The sequence below is a fragment of the Anas acuta genome, chromosome Z (assembly GCF_963932015.1).
Source record: "Anas acuta chromosome Z, bAnaAcu1.1, whole genome shotgun sequence".
Lineage (NCBI taxonomy): Eukaryota > Metazoa > Chordata > Aves > Anseriformes > Anatidae > Anas > Anas acuta.
In genome coordinates this window covers 57,381,098-57,398,520 of record NC_089017.1, presented here as the reverse complement: position 1 = coordinate 57,398,520, position 17,423 = coordinate 57,381,098, and the positions used below count along the sequence as shown (strand labels likewise).

At 38.6% G+C, this 17,423-nt stretch overlaps 1 pseudogene; it reads right to left on the bottom strand.

The window, feature by feature from the left end:
- Positions 1-382: 382 nt before the first annotated feature.
- LOC137848575 (kinesin-like protein KIF27) lies at positions 383-16,833 on the bottom strand (annotated as a pseudogene).
- Between the last annotated feature and the right edge of the window lie 590 nt (positions 16,834-17,423).

The window sequence follows — 17,423 nt, the reverse complement described above, 5'->3', positions numbered from 1 at the left end:
ACCAGGGAGCTCCCCACAGATGGAAGCTTCGGTCCCGAGGACGGGGCTTCTGAATAAAATTGTTCAGAACTATTTCATAGATGAGGGCTGTCTCTTCTGTTCTGTTCTGCGTGCATGGGTGTCTGTGGGCTGCGTGTGCAGCTGCTGCGGTCAGACCCTGGGGCAGGGTGTCCCCATCTCCATGCTGCTAGTGCCTAGAGGGTGCACAGGTTTTTGCAGCAGTACTACCATGCAGTACTCTTGCGTGGGCTCCTCTCTATGGGCTGCAGCTTCGGCCCAGGGCCTGCTCCTGTGGGGGCTCTCCATGGGCCACAGCTTCCTCCAGGCCACATCCACATGTTTTATAATGATGATGATGTTTTTGTTATTATTATTATTATTAATGATAATAATAATAAATATTTAATAATTAATATTAATATAATTAATAAATAATCATCATTTAATAATTATTTAATAATTAAAATAATAATAACAATAATAATGGATTCCAGGGCAGCGATTCCAAAACTTTTGTCATGAAGACTGGTTTCCCATGTACATGAGAGACGCATAAAGAAATCGCAACTTCTTTTCACCAAAGTCTGAGTTGTTGTGATATCATTGTGGTGAAAACACGCACTTTTCACCAAAGTAACATAATTTATGTAAACTTGGTCAAACTAAGCCCCTTTGGAGATATTGGATGGCAGGCCTTACCAAATGCCGGACAAAGGAGAAGAGCTAACACATTTAGGAAACCAGTATTTGCAACAACATCTTACAGTTTGGTGCAAGCAACTAGAACAAATCAAGAAGAATGTTTTAGGCACTAGACCTTTTATTTGCCTCCCAAGGGGAAGGATGCACTTGAATCAATCTTAGTTGCTGTATGTGTGTAAATGAGGCAGGAGGAATTGAGACTGAGCACGAAAACATTTGGGGAAAGACTAAGGTAATAAGGTGATTAGTCTAAGGTGATTACGTAAGGTAATTCAAGATGACCCCTCCTGGTGTCATTGCCTAAACATTGCCTAAAACTTTGATGTATCTCGGAGATAGTTACTTACTTCAGCTGACAACACTTTTCAGTTACCTTCTTTCAGTTTCTCATCCACACTATTTCTTCTTCTGAGTAGCTGATCCCTTTCCTTCTGAAGAACCTGAATTTTTTCCAGAATGTCTGTCTTATCTTCAGTAGTGCTGTCCTGAAGCTGCATACCTTTATCACACAATTCCTGGTCCAGCATACTTAAGCGGTAGACAATTTCATACTATCTTTGTTTAAAGCCTTAAAAAAAAAAAAAAAAAAAGAGAGAGAGAGAGAAAGAAATAAGAGGAAGAATGAAAGAAACCGTAAGTATAAATCTCCTTCCCCATAAACATGTACATGAGACTGTCGCATCCTAAAGTGGAAGACCTGTCTACTTCTTGTAAAGGGACGCCATTTAGGCTAAGTAGATAGCTACCATAAAATTTACTATTTAATCAAAAGGTGAAAGAAAACAAAGAAAAGCAATGTGCAGTTTTCTACATATCTTACATGAGTTAGTCATTACGGTGACAATGACATTTCAATTTCTGTTTCTCAGTAGCCAAAGTAAATAATACAGAATGTTTCTCTGCCACGTTCTCTAGTTTGCAGGCATTGAGCAATTTTTTAGATATCGTTATTTAATGTGCTGCAATAACAGAACTTTGGAAGTCAGATTTTGTTTTGTTGTTAGAATTTCGGGGATATCATGTAAATAAAGGTTATTACATTCTATTATTCATGTTTAAAATGTTGATTTGATCAAGCCACACAATAATGTAATGGCAGCGCTACAGATACAAGTTGCATGGCTTAAACCTCTTCTTAAACCATAGTCTTTTCAGGCAGCTCTACAATTGTGTTAAGTTTCTTTCTTTCCTTCTTTCTTTCTTTCTTTCTTTCTTTCTTTCTTTCTTTCTTTCTTTCTTTCTTTCTTTCTTTCTTTCTTTCTTTCTTTCTTTCTTTCTTTCTTTCTTTCTTTCTTTCTTTCTTTCTTTCTTTTCTTTCTTTCTTTCTTTCTTTCTTTCTTTCTTTCTTTCTTTCTTTCTTTCTTTCTTTCTTTCTTTCTTTCTTTCTTTTTCTCTCTTGCTTGCTTTCTTGCTTGCTTTCTTGCTTGCTTTCTTTTTTATTTTTCTTAAATCACCTGGCTAGATCTCAGTTTCTTGATTTCTAGGTGGCTTTTCTCTTGCAATAATGCTTCTTTTTTAGCTACAATGGCTTCTCTTTTCTTTAAATCTTCTTCTAGTTCCGCTAACTGTTGGTGCTGTTGAATTCTTTCCATTTCTTCATCCAGCCATTTCTTTTGCTCTTCTAATTTCTACAATTTAAACAGAGATCCAGAGAGCATGACTATGTTTTTCCTCTTTTAGAGTAACTGATAAAACGTGAGAAATCAACATTTCAATTCTTAACATTAATTGTTCAACAGAATCCTGATTCAGGATACTACAGAAATAGGACTGACTTAAGGAGAGGCTCAGCAATGTTATATTACTACATCTTATGCAAACAATTTTATCAGATGCTTTTAAGGAAATGTATTATTTTCCTACAAACAGTTATATAAATAGATGTCATATATAGAATGACAACAACTAAGTTGGAAAGGTACCACAGGAAATCAGCTAGCCCATCCTCATTGCATGATTCTTGCCCAAGACCAAGATTGGTGGAAAAACACATCGTGATGAGAAACTGTGATGCTGAAAGAAAGAAAAAATGGGAGTTCTGATCCTGCTATCAGAGTCTATTCTAAGTCTCTTCTGAAGCAATGGTTTATCAGTGGGCATATTGCTGGTATGGCTAAAAAGTTGCTTTTATTTCATTTTTTAAATTTATTTTCACCTCTAAAGACTTTGGTTAACTCATGAAACTCTCATGTTCCAATGTCTAGTTCTGAAATCATGCAGATAGCGCTGTTGCACAGGAAACCTACTATTCTAACACTGTCATGAACAACCAAAACCATAGCCGTCTGTCATATTTGTCAGATGGGAAAAGAAACAAACAAACCGTGCAACATTTATAACAGAGCTCATCAGAATCACCTTCAAACCTACCAGACAACCAAACTTGTTGAATTTCCAGCTATCTGAATTACTACCTTTGACAAGTCATAGAAAAAACAAAGACATTACAGCCCTCTCCTTTCGTTCATTCAAAACCAGTTAAAGAGCTTCTTGACTTGTCTCAGGTTTTGCTACAACAAAAAAATAACAATTTAAAAAAAAAAAACAGGGGAGGGAGGACGGAATACTCTTCTTCCAAACGCTTTACAAAGATGACACAGGGTGAATAAAGACACCTTTCTTTTCAGTGTCCACACAGATTTGGAATAGATTACCTACCTCTGATTTCTGTAAAGTTCCCACCGACTTATTTTTCTTCTTCTTAAATGCAGCAATCTCGCTGTCTTTAAGTTTAAGAATCTTCTGTTGCTGTTCCATCTTAAGCTGAAGTTCCTATGAACAAAAACAAACAAACAAAACTTTCTTTCTGCCTCTATCAGTGTGTTTTTCAAACACATTTAATGACAGAATCTACACAATCATGAAATCAGAAATATTGAACATGCAAAATTGCATGCAAAATTGCAACTCAGGGCTAGACATCACATAATAACATTTAAAAACATAGCTGAAGAGAAAGGAAGAATGAAGATTTCTGTGAAAATACTTATACACAATTTCTTCAGTGTCAAGTAAGCAATTACTTCAAAGGACAAAATCTGGTAGTACAGTACATTGCCTTTGGGAAAACAAAGGTCAAACTGGTTGATCTTATTCTTTGTCATAAGGAAACAGAAAGAATCCTGCTTTAATTTGTAGCTGGTCCCGCTGAAGCTCTGCTTCTAGTTGCTTCTTTTTTTCACTCTCCTCACGCAGTCTTTTCTCTAGCAGGGTCTGCTGATGCTTCATCTGAGCCACGTTCTGCTCAAGTTCTATTGCTCGTTTGTCACTTTGGTTAGATAGAGAAGCCAGATTCTTAGTGTCTTGCTTCTTCTTCTGTAAGGCCTAAATGTTCATGGAAAATTTCAGCTTAACAACAGGAAAACTTAAAACTAAAACCTGACTCAGGTTAATTCTCTATTTCACTGAGTTAGGACAGTGAGCAAGACTTGCTACACTTTGCCCCAACAATCACACATTATTTCTAAGGTCTCTGAGCCTTTTGATTCGTAAAATCATCAAAGACAGAACTATCTAACTACTTAGTTGTTAAATAGTAGTGGGTATAACTGTGTGAAGGGTCTCATTGGCTACTTCAATCCAACTAGCTTCGATTGTGGGAAGCTGGTGAGAGTTTCACAAGCAGAGTGTACGGATTTCAAAGGTGATGCTGAGACAGGAATTTGCAAATCCTAATGGTCAGATTGGAAATACCTGCACTTTCAGCTTAGCTGCATCCATCTTCTTTCGGAACTCTTTTTGTAGCTTGGCTTTCTCAGGAAGCTCTCTCAGCTCCTTATTCTCCAGCTCCTGAAGCTGTTTTTCAGTTTCGGCCAGTTCCATTTTGGCCTGCTCGGATTCTTGCTCCGGTTTAGTTATCTTCAAAGAATATTGCCTGCTTACACACTCTGCATCCTTACCTTAAAGACATCATATCCAAATAGTTTTAAAACAGCAAGATAATAATTTGCAATGTATTACTTAAACCTGTAATTGAATTGTTACTTACTTCATCCTGATTAAACCAAAAATTTCTGAGACATTTTCCAAACCTAAACAAACAGCTCCCTTATAACACTGAAATATAGATGAACGAAGGAATCTTAAATCTGAACTCTTCATAAATCGTCTGATGTCACCAAAGAAAGTAACACCTGAGTGCCACATCAAGTGAAAATTTTCTGCCTACTGCAGTCCTTGACAAAATAGCTTGCCTGTATTATTATGTTTTTGTTGTTGTTGTTGTTGTTGTTGTTGTTTTGCTTTTGTTTGTTTGTTTGTTTGTTTGTTTTTCCCCAGAAGAATATGCTACATATTTCTCAGCTTTCAACTTGGTAATCAGCAAAAAACTCTCGATTGTGTTTCTACTGATTTGCCCTGTTCGGGCAATCTGATTTGCTCTGTTTGGGATTCCGTAAGTACTGTTACTGGGGGCGCACAATGTTTCTCAATGCCAAAAGACTGCCTCAGGAGAATATGTACACACTAGAAGAGTGTGATTAAAACAGGTAAGCACAGATCTGTAGGGTCATCATAATGATAAGTTTCTGGCAAGCATATATATATCAGGACAGGTGTGTAATGATATAGGCTAACAGGGACACTGACCTTTTCCCTCATCCACTTCTGACTCCTGCTTCTCTACTGCTATGATGGCAATGCAAGCATTCCCAGCACAGTGTCGTATCTTCTCTCCTATCCCAGACACTGGGTGACAAACACATGTCCATGAAGAGATCAGTTGCACTAAGCATACGTGAAAAATTACACTATAGGTGGATAAACACAATAAGCCACAAAACACAAGAAAATATTTAACAAACAAATCTGCAGATCACAGCTGAGCAGGACACAATAAAAATTTGCAGCCTTCAATGCACTCATAGCAAGTAATTCATAGAAGTTAGGAAACTGTAAGTTACCAGAAGTATTCCCGCAGAAGAAAATTACCCGAAAACTAAGATATGCAGGTCTTCAGAAGTCTTCTGTCTTTTTTCTTGCTTATTTCTGAATGTCTTCATTTCAGTTTTTCAGTCACTTACCTGTTCTTACTAATTCCTTAATAAGTTCTTCTTTCATTTTGATGTGAAGTGCAAGTTCTCTCATTTTTTGCTTGGCCTCAGTGAGTCTCAACTCTGAATTCTTTAACTTCTGCATGTTAAAAACATGACTTTTCTGGAGGCAGTCGATTTCTTCACCTTGAAAGAAAACAAAGCAATGTGGAGACCAAAAAAAAAAGGAATAAAAAAGGAATAAAAGGAATACACTCTTTAGCCAAAAGACAGTGATCTGAAATATAGTATGTATAGAATTCTTACAAATGAAGCAAAAGAGCCAAAAGGAGAGAGTATTGCAAAGAGTCTTTTCCCTGCCGTCTAAATATGGAAATGACAGCATGCATTAGCATTTCAAGAATGCTAATGAATGCTAACCTGAGAGAGAAAAATATATATATTTTTAAGCATTTTCAGTGCATCTCTGATGAAACAACAGCATGTTTCCTTTTCTTGAACTAGTACTAGACTTGTATGTCAAGTGCTTTCTCGCTAGTAAGTAGTACTTAAACATTAAGGTCACTGACGTCAATTTCAGAAAAGGAAAAGGAAAATAATTTTAAAATAAATTTATGTTGAGCTATCATGAAAAAAGTATTTGTAGCAAATAAAGACATTTTGATGAGAAAAATAATTATATATGATAAAGACATTATTGCATATTCTAATATTATATCTAACACAATTTACTCTCATGACTTCCATTTTACCTGTGGCTGTATCAGTCTGTGGCACAGATTTGTCACATAAGCTGGACTTGTCAACTTGACATTTCATGTCACTTTGCTCAAAGGGAAAGCACGGAGAAGCCTGTTTTCGTGTCCATCTTTGGTTTATTGAATGCCTAAGAAAGAATGGAAAACATGATACATTCTAAACACAAAGGGATTTTTTTTTCTTCTAACTTTATATAAAGTACATGATATTAAAAAGAAGAGTGCCAAACTGAGAAAGCTTACATAAGCATTTGCACCTTCTTCTTCCCTTGCTTGATCTTGTTGGATGATGTCCCCAAAACAAAGATCATGCAATCTTTATCGCATCAAAAAAATGTGGTTTTTAAACTAGTTTCATAATATGCCTAGTTGGTCCTGCAAATTTATTTTAAGTAGTATCACAAATGGCCTCACATTACAGTAGGATTAGGCAGTCATAGTATATTTGCTATCTATTTATCTGTAACAAAAATTAAAGAAAAAATTACTTAATTAAGTAATGAGAAAAAAAAAACTTAAATTACTTTTGACTGTCTGTATTTTCTTTCTCTTCATCACTCTGATCAGAGAGGTGGCAGTGAAGGACTTCATCTTGATCTTCTATGTAGCTCAGTATCATCTGGCTACGAGCACGGAATCCTGCCATCATCCGAGCCAGGGAAAAAGCAGGGGGACTGGTATACACCTGCCAAAAAGCACCCAGAAAACACTTGGAATAGTTCAGTAATTCTTTATAGATATTCCAATAGTATTTCAGTTGAAAAGTCTTTCACTACCTGACCTTGTATGCAAAATTGCAGGTGTTTAAATAATATTTCTGAGTACCTGTGTACCAGAAGGTTTTACAAGAGAAGGTTCTGCTTAGAACATTTGTCCCAAGTGCAAAAGAAGGTACTGTTACCAACTTATTACCCAAAATGTTCAGTTTATCAGTACTGAATAATCATTCATTTTGGGAATGCTTCCTATCTGAACTGTTAAGCATTGCACAAAAAGATCACTAAAGACTACAGCTTTATGACTGTGATAAATTCTGTGTTTTAAGTCAATTTGTATGGGGCTTTGAGCAACCTGATCTAGTGAAAGGTGTCTCTGTCCATAGCAGAGTTGGACTAGATGATTTTTAAAGGTCCCTTCAAACTCCAGCCATTCTGGGATTCAAAATGGAAGCCCATAGATTTTGGACAATTGGGACATAGCATGTGTCGCAAGACATTCGAAAGTACTTTTTCAGTCTTCAATGCTAAAATGCTTCAAAGCTAAACAGCAGCTGACAATAGGTCACCATAATTTGTCACGCCAAATAGAATTATTGAACGATAACTGTTAAAAAAAATGTAATGCTTAGCTAGACCTTACCTTTCCTGTCTCTGTCCCTGAAGATGGGTAAAGGGCATACTCTTTAGGAGTGGGACACTGTATGGCCTTCTTGCAGATGCCGTAACAGCAGGCCCATCTCCACAAGCACTTGAGAAGTCCCAAGTTTTCACAACCATCAACTTCTCTAATTTTTCTTTTAGCTGATCAATAAGGATTTGCTGTTCCACCATTTTTTCATTCTCATATGAAAAAAACAAAAACAAAAACAAAAACAGTTGCTGATCATCAGGTTTGCATCATACCTTTCTAAATTCATTATAAAGGTCAGTCAGTCTTCTTGTATATCATTCACCAACTCTAAATTCTTCTGCAGTGCACAGGCAAATTCTGCAACAAACTGAAAATTCTCTGCCATGACAGGTAGAATCTTACCTCTCCCCAAACTCCAATCATTTTTTTGAGACATTTTTGTCTCTAAAGGACCTGTCCTATATAAACTGTCAGCTAGATTTAGACATCTAGCAAGAAGTAGATGACATATTTATCAGCCCTTGCTTGCCTTATTTGTGTGTTCATGGATAAATAAAACGGTAATTCAAGAAAAATGTTCAAATGAAGCACATGGTCTGAGTTTAAAGAATGAAATGTACATACATGTAGGCTTCCTCTTCCTCTTGGAGCGGTCCAACTTGAAAGATTATTTTTATTAATTAACATTCATAAAATTGTACGTGACCCCAGGATCCCCTGTATCAACCGTTACTTTCTTTTCTACCCAGCCTCAAATTTGTCGGTAATGCTAGTTTGAAGAACTTACTTGCCTTTCCTACAGCAATCTCTGTGCATTGTTCAAAATTACATATCTTCACTGAACTGATTTATCCATAAGGCCAAGACCATACAATTTTCAGTCTTCTCTGTTCCTTTCAGAATACATCGAAAATCTTGCCTACCAACAGGAAATTTGAATAACAGCTAGAGATAGTTAACTAAAGTATGCATTCTCCTACTTTGAATCATATATTTTTATTTATTCTGTTTTTCTCATCTTCTTAGACTGCAAGTCCTTTCCCCATACATAGACAATGCCCCACAAATTGACATTTTGTTGGAATACAATACATAATATTTCTGTGTCATAGCAAAAAGAATATATATGTGAATACCATACATTTTATGATTGTGGAAGTAGTAATGGGGAACTCCACCTTGCAACTTTTTTTTTTTTTAATCCCTATAAGACTCTGTCCCTTATGCCCTTGTACATACAACCCCATAGTGCGTAACCTGTTACATAAATACATGTGTACAAACATCTACATGCTACTTTTACTTTTACAGTTCTTATTCTATCATGTATCATTGAAACGACACTTTCCTGTGCATACAACTTTAAGCCATTTGACATAAGCATTTGATTTAATTATTATACTGATTTGTCTGTTTTTAAGTAAAGGTGAGAGCTGCGATCTTTTGCCTACAGTACAACTGTTTCTGTTCATATCATCTGCCTCGTATCCTCCATAGGATACAATTAGAAGCATAATCCTATATAAGCATCTATGTGTATTATAAGCATGGATTGTTTCAGTCTAATAAGCTGACAATATGCAGTATGGGTTAAAAAAGGAAAACACACAAAAAAAGCCTATCCAGAGATGACAGAACAGAAAAAAAGTTACAGAGGGAAGGAAAAGATGGTGACCAGTAGACTTACCTTTCATTCGTTGACTCTCCCCAAGCCATCAGCAAAGAAGAGGAAAAAGGAGAAAAAGGAGAAAAAGGAGAATAAGGAGAAGAGTACTAACTAGCCATGTTTATGCTGTTCCCTTTAAAAAAGGTCAGATCTATCATCCTATAAAGTCAGATCTATCAGCTATCCTATATATGGTCTCCTGGATCTTGAAATGCTATTCACTTACTACCCATTACAATTTCATTAGCATATACAAGATCTAGAGAGGGAAGGAGGCAAGCAGTGTTTCCACTGTGTCACTCAGCTTCTTGTAATAGTAAACTCTCAGAATACTAGGATGAAATTCTGTCTTAAAAAGTCAAAAGGCAACAATACTTTACTCTCACACTGAATAAAGACATAACAAAGCATGTTTCTACACAGCCTTTCAATTAAAGCATTCTGTAGGAACTTGATGGTCTTTTTGAGATTCTAAACAATCTTTAAAAGCCTTTCAAGTCCTAAATCATGAATCGTCCTGAAACAACTTAGCAACAATACAGATCTGGAGGAAGGCAGGAAGCAAAGAGAGGGTGAATGAATCACTTAATATCATACAGGAGGGCTATGGCACAGTTAGGCTGATACACAAACTTCAGGAATCACGGTATTGTGATTCACCCACTAGATGATCTCAGCTCATTAGGGAATACAGCTCGAATTCAAACAAGGTGCTTGTAAGACTGGTAGGTGTTTACATCCAAAAAAATTCTGAAGGATCTGTCTTGAAATCATGAGTACATTCCTAGAGTGGACGGATGGTTTGATATAGATACATGTAATATATGCCAGAGGAAAAATACCTGTAATCTATGTGTTTCTTCAGCCTTCTTTAAAGATTCCAGTTGCTCTTCATTTTCCTGTATTAATGTCTTTATCTGATTCTGCAATATCTTCAACTCATGATCCTTCTGTCTGAATACTTCTTCATCCATAGCTAGAGCCTGATAGATAATAAAAGGAAAATTCAGCCCGTGGAAAAGCAGGCATTGTTATTCTTGAAGATGGAAAATTAAATACATACAGATATTTATTTGTTGTTCAAAGATGTGATTGGAACTGCAAAGTTGTGACGTACATATGGCAAATTCTCCCACCATGGAATCACAGAACAGCTGAGGCTGGAAAGGACCTCTGCAGGTCACCTGGTTTAACCCCTGGCTCAAGCAAGGCCACCTTGAGCAGGTTGCCCAGGACCATGTCCAGGTGGCTTTTGCAGGTCTCAGAGGATGACTCCACCTCTTTGGGCAACTTGTTCCAGTGCACAGCCACAGCCACCACACAGTACACAAGTGCTTCCAGATGTTTGCCTAGAAGCTCTTGTGTTCCAGTATATGCCCACTGCCTTTTGTCCTGGCTGCACGTTCACTGCACCTTCCCTTCAGGTATTTGTAAGACATTGCTAAAATCCCCCACTGAGCCTCCTCTTCTCCAAACTGAACAGTCCCATCTCTCTCAGCCTTTCCTCATTGGAGAGGTGCTCCAGTCCCTTAAGCATCTTTGTGGCCCTCTGCTGCACTTTTTCCAGGATGGCCCTGAATCTCTTGCACGGGGGAGCCCGGAACTGAACAGAATCAAGCGGAATGGAGTAGAAAAGTTGCAAAGGACCTACAAAGATCATCAAGTCCAACTGGCTGACCACTTCAGGACTAACCTAAAGTTACAGCATGTTATTGCGGGCAGTGCCCAAATGCCTCCTGAATACTGACAGGCATGGGGCACCAAACAGCTCGCTAGGAAGCCGCTGCCAGTGTCTGACCATCCTCATGGTACAGAAATTTTCCCTGATGTCCAGTGTGAACTGGACATCCCCCACAGCTTTGTGCCATTCCCATGCATTCTTCCCTCAGTTACCAGCAGCAGAGACCAGCACCTTCCCTCCTCAGCAAGTTGCTGAGAGCCATGAGATCGCCTCTTGGCCTCCTATTCTTTAGACTGGACAACACAAGTGTTCTCAGTCTCTCCTCAGAGGACCTGCCTTCCAGCCCTTCTACCAGCTTTGTTGCCTTCCTCTGTACACTTTCAATTATCTTCACATCCTTTTTCAACTGGGGAGCCCCTGAGCACACAATACTCAAGGTGAGGCCACATCAATGCTAAATATGGTGGGAGAATCACCTCTTTTGACTGGCTGCCTATGCTGTTCATAACGCACCACAAAACACAGTTTGCAACTGCAACTGGACACACTACTCCAGCTGTGGCCTCACTGAGCGGAAGGATCACATCTGTTGACCTGTTAGTGACACTTTGCCTAGTGCAGCCAACAAAACCAGTAGCCTTCTTAGGAGGAAGGGCACATGGCTGACTCATGTTCAACTTGGTGGCCACCAGGACGCCCAGCTCCTTTTCTGCAGGGCTGCTTGCCAGCGGGGTGGCCCCCGGCATGCACGAGTGCCTGCAGTTGTTCCTCTTCAGGTGCAGGACTCTGAACTTGCCCTTGCTGAACTTCATGAGGTTCTTGTCAGCCCACCTTTCTAGGCTGTCAAGGTCCCTGTGGTTATGGCAGCATGGCCCTCTGGGGAATCAGCTGCTCCCTTCAAAAGTGCTTTCCACCAGTTGTTTCTTTACTTCTGTTTCTCATCTATTGATTTTGTTTTGACAAGTTTCTTTCTCCCAAAGGAAATAATGGACCCATAACCAACACTACCTTACAAAGTGGGTATTTAAATCCAATTACTTTCTTCGGTGTGCTGTGAGATGTGGCTGTAAAATCTCAGCATCAATCATAATATTAATATTAATACACTTCTCAAACAAAAAAATAAGGATGGCCCTCCTCATTTTTCATCTCAAAGAAGAGCCTAAAGATTAAAGAAACTATAATGTTATTTTTTTTCAGATGTTTTTCTGGGTAAGTGATCCAATAGTGATTGAAGGTTACTTCCAAATGTAGTTGGCCTTCCAGAAAAGCTTTAGGAGCCAAATGCAAAGTAGAGACACACTATGTCTTACCATTCTAAAGACAGATACTTCTGTACAACTCTATCTTTTCTGTACAACCTATATCTTTCAAGTAAATACAACTCTTAAGAGCTGCTCAAGAGCCTTTATTGCCCTGTTTATTTTAGCATCTCCCTAACCATCTCCTCCTAGCTGTGGATGGCATGCTTACCCGGGTAGCTTTCAGTTTAAACCCAGCTCTTACACTGTTTTGAACCTGGGAAGCAGAGCTTTACAATAAGCCAGAGAAAAAAAATGAAGAATAAATCACAGAGCTGTAATTTAGGATGATGAGAACCAAGAAAAGCCAGAAGTTGTGTATGCAATTGTGAGGTAACAATCTACAGGCTTACCAGAATTCAGTGTGAAAAATGAAAATAGGTTGATTTTATAAAATTCTAACTTGTTGGAACTCTATCTCCTCCTGCTACAAGACAGACACATTAGCTTTCCTGATTTGTTCATAGGTACCTAAACAATCAACTTAGAATGAAATACCTGGCATTTCTTTAGTTCTCTCCTCAGCTGAAGAATTGTGATATGATGGGACTCTTGCATGGTGCCAGTTCCAGTGTCAATTTGCTGCACGGTGAGAGCTTCCTGCTTTTTAAGCTAACATCATCATTCAAATCAACCAGGAATGGGAAGGCTTCGTCCAAACAGTTTCTGTAGCTGAAGCACTGAACTTGAAGCCGGGTGAGCTGTTCTTCTAGCAAACTGATTCGGGTTCTTTCTTGATTTAAGTCATGTCAACACTGATTACCAACTTGTTGGTTCTGCAAAGCTTCTCGGAGCAATCTGATTTCAAGTTCCATTTCATCAACCCGGTCTTGATCAGGGTTGTAGTTGACAACTGGTTTATTTCTAATGTTTTTGGCTCTGTTTGCATATTTGAGCGGATTTAAAGATTCATCAAAGTATGATGAGGATGGACTTATACATGTTATCATGACAGTCTTGGCATTCCCTCCTAGGGAGTCTTTCAGAAGGCGAGTGATTTTAGCATCCCTGGATGGAATATGTACGCTTTTCCTTTTTGGGTCTCCAAGAGCACTGATAACATTTCCCAAGGCCAACAAACCACTATTGATTTGAATTGATTCTTTGAATCCTTCACCGGTATTTCCAGTCTTTGTCACCCTCTCGGATCCTGCCAAATCCACAAAATGGAACTTTGAAGCAATCATCTGGACTGATTTCCAAGATGAATCCTGTGGATCCCTATTTTTTTTGAGACTCTTCAGATTGTTTCTGACAAATACTGAGAGTAAAAATGGCATGTGATCGACTAGAGTGTTCGTTCATTTGTGTTGTGCCTGCGTGACGAGCTGCATTGCCACTTTCCAACAGGCTCATCACTTCATCTGCACATTCTACTTGGAATTCCTTAGCACCAACAATCACTTCAAACACCAAAAGAAAATCAGAATAATTACATTAATTTTAAACTTTTCAGTAAAAGTTTACTGCAATTATGAAGAGTCAATCTATAAACACAAATCACACAAGCATACAAGCCTGCATTATTATAAGGTCGTAGCACACAGCCAAATAAAATAAAACAGTAGGTGGAAAGCATGAAGTACAGCACATCTGACACCTGCAGAAATAGAATATATGGGTGTATTTTGTCACAGCATTTGAAACAATATCGTAAACAGAATACACAGACTTAGGTGTCTACACATCGTCTTATGCAATTTGCAACCTAGTGCTATCTAGAAAAAAAGTATGAGCAAACCTAGCTCAAAGCTTACTTTGTCAGTTAAAAAAAAAATAAGACAGAAATTTTGAAAGTTTGTCGTAAAAGTGACTCCCAGCCTATGTTAAGAACATAGTTCTTAGTGGAATGGAAGCAGATATTTACAGCATAAGTAGCTTAACAAATATAACTTTGAAGTGAGAAGCAAAGGCTTAATCTTAAAGCATTCATTCAACTGAATAATCATGCACAATTGTGTTTCTATGCTGAATTTGCAGAAACAGTAACAGTACTACCTTACTGCCTGATGCTGCTTCTGGAGGAACATTGATATTGTTCATAGGAATCTCAAATGAAGGCTGCTTCAGATCAGCTAAACTGAATTGATATTTTGAAAACGTGACTTCGTCTAGTATTAGTCATCGATAAGCTCTCTTTTCAAGAGGTGGAAACAGTAATTTGTGCACACAACAGAAATCAAATGCACGAAGTTCTAGAGCTGAAATCCTACCTGTATTTCCCTTTTCATCTTCTCGGATATGTAAATCTTTCACAGAGGCCTCCAACTCCAATAAATCTCAAAGTTCTTCCTTGTAAACCTCTCTATAAGATACTTTCACACGGAAATCGATGTTATGGTTTTCAGAAATATGCTGAAATAACTCCTGAGTAGCCCGTGGGATTATGCCTTTTTCATCCTCTGAAACTGATGTCAATAGAAACACAGATGTCACAGACACTTGCAGTCATTCTGTCACACAAATTACAAAGACTAAAACTAAAGAGAAGTCTGCGAGGTTTATCACTCAATATAAGGAATAGGAAGAGCTCAGTTTTCCCAAGTTTTCATGTAAAGATTTGCTTTTCTGTTGATCAGAAATGCATGGAAATGATACAGAACTTTACTACTTTCTGCGGGTATGAGACTAAAAGAAAATTAAATTAGTAAAAAATCACGCTAGAAGAAAAAAATATTTTGAACTTGCTCATGAATTAATGATAAAACTGCAAATCCTTTATGCAGAAAGAATGAATACATCATTTTCAGGGTTTCAAATTCAGAATCAAGGACCAAGAAAAATCCAGAGAGTCTTCTAATTCCTGCTACTCCACTTCTTCTGTCTTCTTCAGCACAACAGACAAACAAATTGTGACTTCTCCATATGGAAGGGAAGATAACAAGAGCTGGTGATACAGGATTCCAGAGAGAGTCAGAAAGCAAAATCGGATACATGCAGAAGCTGAAGAATTCTTCTGCGAACCAATACAGAAAAAAAGTAGTTTCCAGTCTCAGGTGTTTGAGGAACACTGACTTGGAAATACCAAGTAAGTCGAATAGTAGAGTTTCAGATATCTGCCTTGAAAAAAGCAAAATTTGAATTCCACATAAAGTTCAACAAGGCCAATATGCAAGGTTCTGCACTTGTGCTGGAACAGTTCCAAGCACAACTACAGTCTGGACAGAAAACAGATTGAGAGCAGCCTTGAGGAGAAGGACCTGGCGGTGTTGGTTGATGAGAATCTCCACCTGAGCCAGCAATGTGTGCTTCCAGCCCAGAAAGCCAACCATATCCTGGGCTGCATCAAAAGCAGCATGGCCAGCAGGGGGAGGGACGTGATTGACCCCCTCTGCTCTGCTCTTGTGAGACCCCACCTGGAGCTCTGGGTCCCCCAGCACAAGGACGTGGAAGTATTCGAGAGAGTCCAGGAGGGCCACAGGGATGCTTAGAGAGATGGAGCACCTCTCTTACGAAGACAGGCTGAGGGAGTTGCAGTTGTGCAGCCTGGAGAAGAGAAGGCTCTGGGGAGACCTTACAGCAGCCTGCCAGTGCCTAAAGGGGGCCTACAGGAAAGCTGGGGAGGGACTCTGGAGGGACTCTTTGGCAGGTGCTGTAATGATAGGACAAGGAGGAATGGCTTTCCAACTAAAAGAGGGTTGATTTGGATTAGATAGTCAGAAGAAATTCTTTCCTCAGAGGGTGGCAAGGCACTGGCACAGGTTGCCCAAAGAAGCTGTGGATGCCCCATCCCTGGGGGTGTTCAAGGCCAGGCTGGATGGGGCCCTGGGCAACCTGCTCTAGTGGGTGACATCTTTGCCCGTGGCAGGGGGTTGCAACCGGGTGATCTTTAAGGTCCCTTCCAACCCAAACCATTCTAGGATTCTATTCCATGAAATTTAGATATGAAATCTCTTTGTCAGTCTCTGAAAAAAGTCCAAGAGTCAGTTTGCTTCATACAATTACCTAAAGCAGATACTTTCTAAGTAGGATAAATGGAGCAAAAATTTCTAAAGCACTGTGTTTCAGAAAGTAGGGTAAGTTGCCTGTTAGAATAGAGAATGGGAAAGAGCACTTTTTTATTTTTTTTTCTCTCATACTTTTGGCATTGCCTAAACACAGAATTTGTGTTTAGAACACAACCATCACATAAACTTTGGAATATATATGTCTTTTTTTGCTATACATTTTTTCATTATCTCTTAAAAATTCTCAAGCATCATCTGTTATGTATTAAAGACTTAATTTGCAGAACTACATTGTTCACACACACACAAAAAAAGACTTTTTACAACGTACCAATGTGACCACCTCCAATGGTGTAAGTCTTCCCAGAGCCTGTCTGTCCGTATGCAAATACTGTAGCATTATACCCCTCAGCCAAAGACACTAGAAGAAGTTTCATGCAAACTGGGTAAACTTCTTCTTGGGTTGAGTTTTTGCCAAATACAACATCAAAAGTGAAGACACGGTCTTTCCCAATGATTCTTTGTTGTGTATTTGGGACTAATCTCACGCATACTTGGTGGTTATGAAGTACTTCCTTGGAAAGCAGAGGTCTGACCCTTACTGCAACTTTAACCAGGATCTCCTCCATGCCGGCCTCCATCTCTGTGCTCCCCACTCAGTATTCAGGAAGATCTGTTACAATTCCTCTGTTCACCTCATTTGCAATTTTCTGCACCTAAGAAAAAATGTTTTCTGAGTTAAAGAAGAAAGAATTAACTCCCTGATGAAACAGAATGTTGAAGAGTTTCCCAAAGAATACACAAGCATCATTACACCCTGGAAAGGAACTGTGATAAAAAAGCAGATATGTTAACAACTGTTAAACCAGTGCAGAAACTAATTTTGCTTCTATTACCTTCTAAGCTAGCAGACTTAACCTTTGGTCTGAAAGTGGTCAGACCAAATTGGATGTTATACTGCCGGATGAAGCAACAATAGTGTAAGATCTTGTTAATGACCTGTTGATAAAGCATAGACTTACAATGA